General features: G+C 47.4%; 1 protein-coding gene and 1 pseudogene across 2 annotated transcripts in view; one reads left to right on the plus strand and one right to left on the minus strand.

Annotated features, from left to right (window-relative positions):
• The window catches only part of VAV1 (vav guanine nucleotide exchange factor 1), a 64,839-nt gene that overhangs the window by 13,193 nt on the left and 45,626 nt on the right, over positions 1 to 6,020 (plus strand). The window lies entirely within an intron of this gene.
• The window catches only part of LOC105887804, a 13,203-nt pseudogene continuing 7,222 nt past the window's right edge, over positions 40 to 6,020 (minus strand).

A 6,020-nucleotide genomic window follows, 5' to 3' on the forward strand; every position in this document is an offset into this window, starting at 1 on the left:
GAGCCTCAGACAATATCTTAGGACTCCCTTTCTTACCCCTGCTCTTCCCATCTCTTAACTCTGCCCTTTTGAGTGTTTTCCTCCATTTTCAGTTATTCTTTCCCCTTATGGAGACAGATACTGCTGCCCAGCTGCTCCAAATTTATATGTCCATAGTTCTGAGTTCAGTGGAAAATGGGAGAATTGATTTTCTGGTCTCTCAAGCCCCAATCCTAGGATTATCCTTTACTGGACATAATTATGGTGTGTGTGTGTGGGGGGGCATATGTCTATTTCTTAAGCAATTGCTGTGCCCAAGAGAATACTGTGTTCTCACTGGCCAGGCCAGGGTCACATGCCTATCCCTTGAATTGGGGGTGGGGTGGCTTAACAGAGGAAACTGAGGGGCTGTTGCCAGAAGAAGGGGGAAAAGACGTCGGGAAGCAGCTGATGTTTAAACTGGCATCAATGACTAAGTTTAGAGTTTCTCAACTTCAACTCTGTTGGAGCTGGAGGTGGGTCATCTTTTGTCCTGGGACCTGCCCTGGGCACTATAGGATGTTACCAGCATCTTTGGCCTCCACCCACCTGATACCAGTAGCACCCCTCCCCCATGGCAGTGCTGCAGATGTCTCCAGACATTTCCCCACGTACCCTGGGAGGCAGAATTGCCCTGGGCAAAACTCACTGCTAAGATGGGAGTCATCTTCCGATCTTGGGGAAGATCCAAAGAGGGCTGACAGTTACTGGCTGGGAACAGGGAGGAAGAGCTGCTTCCAATTAGAATATTCATTTATTTTATCATCAGTGACAGACACTGTGCTGATTGCTGGGGTTATGGGAAAGAATACAACAGATATAGTCTGTGCATTTCTGAGTTCATGGCCTTGTGGGGGAGAGGGACGGTGAATTTGTTTCTTGTGCTTGCTGTAACAAAGTACCACAAATTGGACAGCTTGAGACAACATGCATTTATTCTCTCACAGGAGGCCAGAGGTCTGAACTCAAGGTATCTGCAGGGCTGGGGTCCCTCTGGAGGCTCTAGGGGAAGATCATTCCCTGCCTCTGTGGTGGTCTGGATGTCTCTCAGGTATAGATTCAACCATAGGTTCATGAAGCCCAGGGCCCTGTGGGAGCAGAGAGGAAGAAACTCCCGGATGCAGTCAGGGCAGGCTCCCTGGAGGAGGTGACATGCCCACTGAGTGTGGTGTTGGATTTAGGGTGATCCTAATAAATTGTGGATTACCCAGATGGGCCCCCCATACTTCCTATGTCAAGATCCTTGAGATATATCCTCATCTTAAGATCCTTAACTTACATGTCCCAAAGTACCCTTTCCCCCCAAATAATAGGTCACATTCACAGGTTCCAGAAATTTGACATGAATACATCTTTTTGGGGTAGGAGGGCAGGGGAGGAACTTTCTAACCCATTTAGATGGTAAACAAGCAAGACAGGCCAATCAACAAAACAGTGGTGGGTTGTAATACTGTCACAGAGGAAATAAGCCAGGTGTCAGGTGGAGAAGAACAGAGGGGACATATTTTCTGGAGGATAGTCTAGGAAAGCTGAGAGCCAGAGGAGGAGGGGCTAACTCTGGGCAGAGAGGGCAAAGGCCAAGTGCGAAGGCCCTGCAGTGGGAAGAATCTGAACCAAGGAGCTTCTGGAGGGAGGTGAGTGAGTGAAGGGAGGGTGGTGGAAAGTGACATTTGGGAGTGGCTGGGGTCTCAGACACTCTCAGACATCCAGGGTTTCAGACAGTGTCTGAGGACTCCCTTCCTTACCCCTGTTCTTTCCATCTCTTAACTCTCACTAGAGTGGCTGTGGGGATGTACCCATGTAATTCACATGGGATGAGAAATCCTTAAAGGGTTTAAGCAGACTGGTGGTTTAAAGGTCACTGTTGCCGTTCAATGGTATCATCAGGGTGACTGGGGTCACATGGAAGTAGAGGAGGCATCCCTGCAAGAAGCAATGGTGGGTAGGACGGGGAGTGGGCTGTTGCAGATCTGCCTTGAATTTTGGTTGAAGAAGGATGGTGGAGGGTGGATGAAAAGAGGAGGCAGGCTGATGGCTAAGTTTGTAGCCAAGGGACCTGGAGGATCCTTAGGGTATCGTTTTCTGTGATGGGAAAACTTGGGAGAGACAGGTCTTGGGGAGCTCTGATTAAGCTAGGGATGGAAGGCAGCACGCTGGTAAGTGTGTGGGTCTTAAGGGAGGGTAGAAAGGAGGTGAGAGTGGGATGAGGGGAGAGGTGCTCTGTCCTCTGCGGGCACTTCTGGCAACGCCTAGAGACTTTCTTGGTTGTCACTACTGGAGGGAGTGCTGTTGGTGTGAATACCGAGGAAAGCCCAAAGATGCTGTTGAATGTTCTCCAAAGTGCAAGACAGTCCCTCTCACATCAATGCCAGTAGTGCCAGAGAGGGAGGATGAAGTGTGAGGGGCATGAACTCCAGTTGCCTGGGGGTCTGGGCTGCAATCCCAGCTGCAGGATCTCAGGCAAATTGCTGAGCCTCTCTGTAATTCACCTTCCTTGTGTTTCAAATGGGAATAAAGATGGTCTCTATCTTATTGGCTTGGGATAAGAATTAAAAATGAGGTAATAATTGTAAAGTTGTAAACCACTTCAAGAGGTACCTCTAAATGACTGGTAAATAAACACATGGGAGTTGGTAAAGTCATTTGGGAGAGAAAAAAGAAGAGGTCTCAGGGTTGTGCCCTATGGTATAACAGCACAGAAAATTGCAGAGAGGCCAAAGACCCAGTGGGAAAGTCAGAAGGGGGGAATCCAGTGACTTAAGAGGAAAGCCAGAGGGTGTAGTGTGGAGGCCGAAAGAGGAAAGTGTATCCACATTGAGGTCTTAGAAAACAAAGCAAAACAAAAGATAATACTGTTACTGAAGTGGGGAGTAAATTCAGAAAGCATCATGAATAGCAACTGAACCGCAGGTTACATTAATTTTTCAGGTCACACTTACTAGGGGCAGATGTTTTTCTGAGTACTTTATACCTGTTAACTCTTGTGTTTTGCAAGCCTGTGGTATACTTACCATATGCTTTGGTCATTGGCTATTGCTTTGAAACAAAGTTCCACATTGAGTGATGCCAGACAAAAATGATTTTATGGTTCCTGCAGATTCTGTGACTCAGTAATTCAGACAAGGTATGGTCATAGCAGCTTCTCAGCTCTATGGTGAGGAGCCTTGACTGTCTGGGGCCTGGATTTGTCTGGAGGATTTTCCACTCAACTGTTGGGTGTGTGGGCAGGGATGACTTGAAGCTCTGTTCAGTTGAGACTGTTGACAGGAGCACTACCCTGGGGCATCTCTATATGGTTTGGGCCTCCTATGACATGGCAGTTGAGTTTCAAAAGAGAGCAAATGTTCCATGAAAGAGCAACGTGGAAGCTGTGAGGATCTGCTTAGAAATCAGGTGGTGTCACTTCCCTGTGTCCTCAGTGACGAGCAAGTCACTGAAACCAGCCAGAATCACTGGGAACAGAGTCAGAAGGACATGCAGAAGAGTGAGATTTTTGTGGTCATCTTTGGAAAGTACAACCTCATCTCACAGATGAGGAAATGGAAACAAGGAAAGTTTAAGTAACTTTGTCTGAGGTTATGTAATGAATAAGTAATTGATGCTTAGATTTGAATCCAAGGGAACAGGTCCCCAAACCCATGACTATAAGTACTATGTAAATATCACTTCTTTGGGGTGGGGAGAGGGTATATGAGTGTATCTTAAAAGGTGTTTGATTATGAAAACAGCCCTAGATTCATATTTCTAATTCTCCCAGGAAAACAGAAATAATCTTAGATCTTTCAAACAGAGAGAATTTAATTCAGGGAATTGAGTAATGGATGATGAGGGAGCTGAGAAGACAGATGGGGGAGAGTGAAGCAACCCAGAAAGTAGCCATAGCAGAAAGCTGTGGCCGCCACTGCCAGCCTGGAGAAATAAGCAGCGGAGGTGGTATTGCCAAGGCTCAGAGCCCAGGGCCATTCAGTAGGACCTAGAACCTCAGGCAAGATCTGTTTCCAAGGACCTGAGGCCACAGAGGAGACATGTTTGGTGCTGGAGGGAAGGGGGGGGATGGAGGGAGTGAGAGGGAGAGAGACAAGGAGAGGGAGGGAGGGAGAGAGGAGAGAAAAAGGAAGAAAGAAAAAAAGAAAGAAAGACAGGAAAGAAGGGAAAGAAAAGAAAGAAAAGAAAGGAAGCAATAAAGGAAGAAGGGGAAGGGGAAGGGGAAGGGGAAGGGAATATCCTGGCTTCTCTCCTCCCATCCTGGGTACCTGCAAGGACCTCCCACTGGTGAACCTACCTGGAAGCCAGGGTGCATGTAGTTCCCTACAATGCAACAAAGCAAAGGCAGGGACGACCTTGAACAAGTGAATACCTCTTTGAGCTCAGTGTATTGCCTATGGAAACGGAGCCCTCACCACAGGGCTTTGTAGAGAGCAGAGGAGCCAAGTAAAATGCACATGAACTGCTTCATGCACTTCCTAGCTCAGTTAACAGGGGATGCCATTATTGGTATTTGAGAACAGATGATATGTGACGGTTTAGTACCTTCTGGGAAAGGGTGCTCCTTGGCTCTGCTGGCTGTGCTGGCTCTGGGATTTAGTCCTTTCTGAGATCACACCCAGATCTTTCTTCTTACAACTCTGCCATGAACCACCAGCACAGAGCTAATATGCCTTCTTCCTCCCTGCCCTTCAGAGATTTGCCCTCACGACCTAATCATCATGGCACTGGGGATTAAGTGTCCAACACATGAAGTTTAGGGCTACATTCAAACATAGCAGCATTCAAGCACCGGAGGGATGTGGGCATTATTACTTTCAGCCAGACCAGCTACTAAATGTGGTTCCAGGGGAAGGGAGAGAAATAATTCCAAAAATATCAATTGGCTAGGTGTGGTGGCTCATGCCTGTAATCCTAGGACTTTGGAAGGTCAAAGTGGGAGGATCACTTAAGACCTGGAGTTCAAGACCAAACTGAACAAGGCAGATAGAGCCTATGGGTGTGGTGGTAGGTGGCTGTAGTCCCAGCTACTTTGGAGGCTGAGGTGGGAGGATCACTTGAACCAAAGAGTTTGAGGCTGTAGTGAGCTTTGATCAGCCACTGTACTCCAGCCTGGGTGACAGACTGAGACCCTGTCTCTAAAAAAAGGCATCAGTCATTTATTTGTACTTCCTTCTCAGAGACCCTAGGAGATATGGCAGGATAGTGGGGTGCTTGGGGTGACAACCACTTGCTTCATTTTGATTACCTAGCCCTGGTTTTGGTCGCTCAGCACCTGATACCATTGTTGTTTCATGCCCTTGCTCTTTCTTCCTTGCTGATTGTGCTCCAGCCACATGGGCAAGCTCACTGTTCTTCCAATTCTCTAGGCAGGGTCTGGCCTCAGGGCCTCTTTTCACTGGTTATTCCTCTGCCTGGAGTGCTTTTCCTTCAAACACCTGCCTGGATCACTCCCTCACCTCCTTCAAGCCTTCACTCAAATGTCACTCTCTTACTGAGGCTTCCCAGATCTCTCTGTTTTAAATTGCATCTCCTCCTGGCATTCTCCATTCCCTTTTTCTACTTATTTTTCTCTTTGAATACTCACCACAACAGGCTGTGTAACATATTCCTATCATACCCTTGTTGTCTTCCTTTGCCAGAGTTTGGCCTCACTGGGGCAAATATGTTTGTCTGTTCTGTCAGCATCTGTATCCCCAGCACCTAGATTAGTGCTTGGCACATTGTAGGTACTCGATAAGTTTTGTGGAATTAATAAAGGGGTGGCAGAATGGTCAGACTGCTCTTCACATGCTACTCCCTCTGGCTAGAACACTCCCCCTCACATCTAAAATGAAAATAATTTAAACAGTAAGAGTACACATTTGTCTCTCATTTAGTGTGTTTTATGAAGACTAGGAATAAAGCCTAGGCACCTGTGGCTCAAGTGGCTAAGGCTCCAGCCACATACACCTAAGGTGGCGGGTTCAAATCCAGCCCAGGCCCGCCAAACAACAATGACGGCTGCAACCAAAAAA

This window comes from Otolemur garnettii, unplaced genomic scaffold, assembly GCF_000181295.1.
Source record: "Otolemur garnettii isolate 467f Iridium unplaced genomic scaffold, OtoGar3 scaffold00127, whole genome shotgun sequence".
Taxonomy (NCBI): Eukaryota; Metazoa; Chordata; class Mammalia; order Primates; family Galagidae; genus Otolemur; species Otolemur garnettii.